Genomic DNA, 763 nt, shown 5'->3' on the forward strand with positions numbered 1-763 from the left:
AAAGCTGCTTTGTTTAAACTGTGCACATTAAAGGTTTGATTGTCACAGCACTGTTGCCTGGTTAGTCCAGAGCAGAGCTGTAGCAGTGACTGTACTTCTGTTACAGTTGAAGGATGCAGAACTGAGCAAAATCTACCTACTGTCAGACAGATTAAGAAGGTTTTGCCCTCTTAAAGGTTTGAGGTTTGCTTCTAGTCAAGGTTGTAATAATGTCCCCGATGTAATAATCTCCCTTTGCCCTTCTGAGCTGGAGCCTGATGTGAAAGGTTTCCAGCCAAGAAAAGGTGTTAAGCAGTCAAAGCTCTAGGGAATGTCAGCATGTGGTCTGATGGCCTGGTCGTACCTCTTGGGGTTTGCAGCGCCATGTTGTCGTAGTGGTGTTTGCTGATGCTGTGAAGGGTAAGGTACAAATGGGAAAATATTAGGAGAGGTAATAAAACCTAGAGCTGGAAGGGAAGGCTGCTGGCCAGCGGGCTTTGAAAACAACTTGGTATTAACAAGTATATAGCTACGTGTAAGTACATTACCTTGTTCTATTAGCAAGTGGTGACACAAGGGAGTGCTGTAACCACGTGGTTCACATCGGGGTATTCATTTGTCTTTGTGGCCCCTTCAGGAGAAAAGGGGGGTAGGACATATGACTTGATCTATATACATCTGCTGTTTCCTTTGCAGTAATACATGAAAACTGAGTTCTTTGCATGTTGACTTTCCTCATAGTTGAGTGGAATTAAGCCCTGAGCAGGGAGGGAACTGTCACCTG

Source organism: Pipra filicauda, unplaced genomic scaffold (assembly GCF_003945595.2).
Source record: "Pipra filicauda isolate LSUMZ 115617 unplaced genomic scaffold, ASM394559v2 scaffold8_size5757611_pilon, whole genome shotgun sequence".
Classification (NCBI taxonomy): Eukaryota; Metazoa; Chordata; class Aves; order Passeriformes; family Pipridae; genus Pipra; species Pipra filicauda.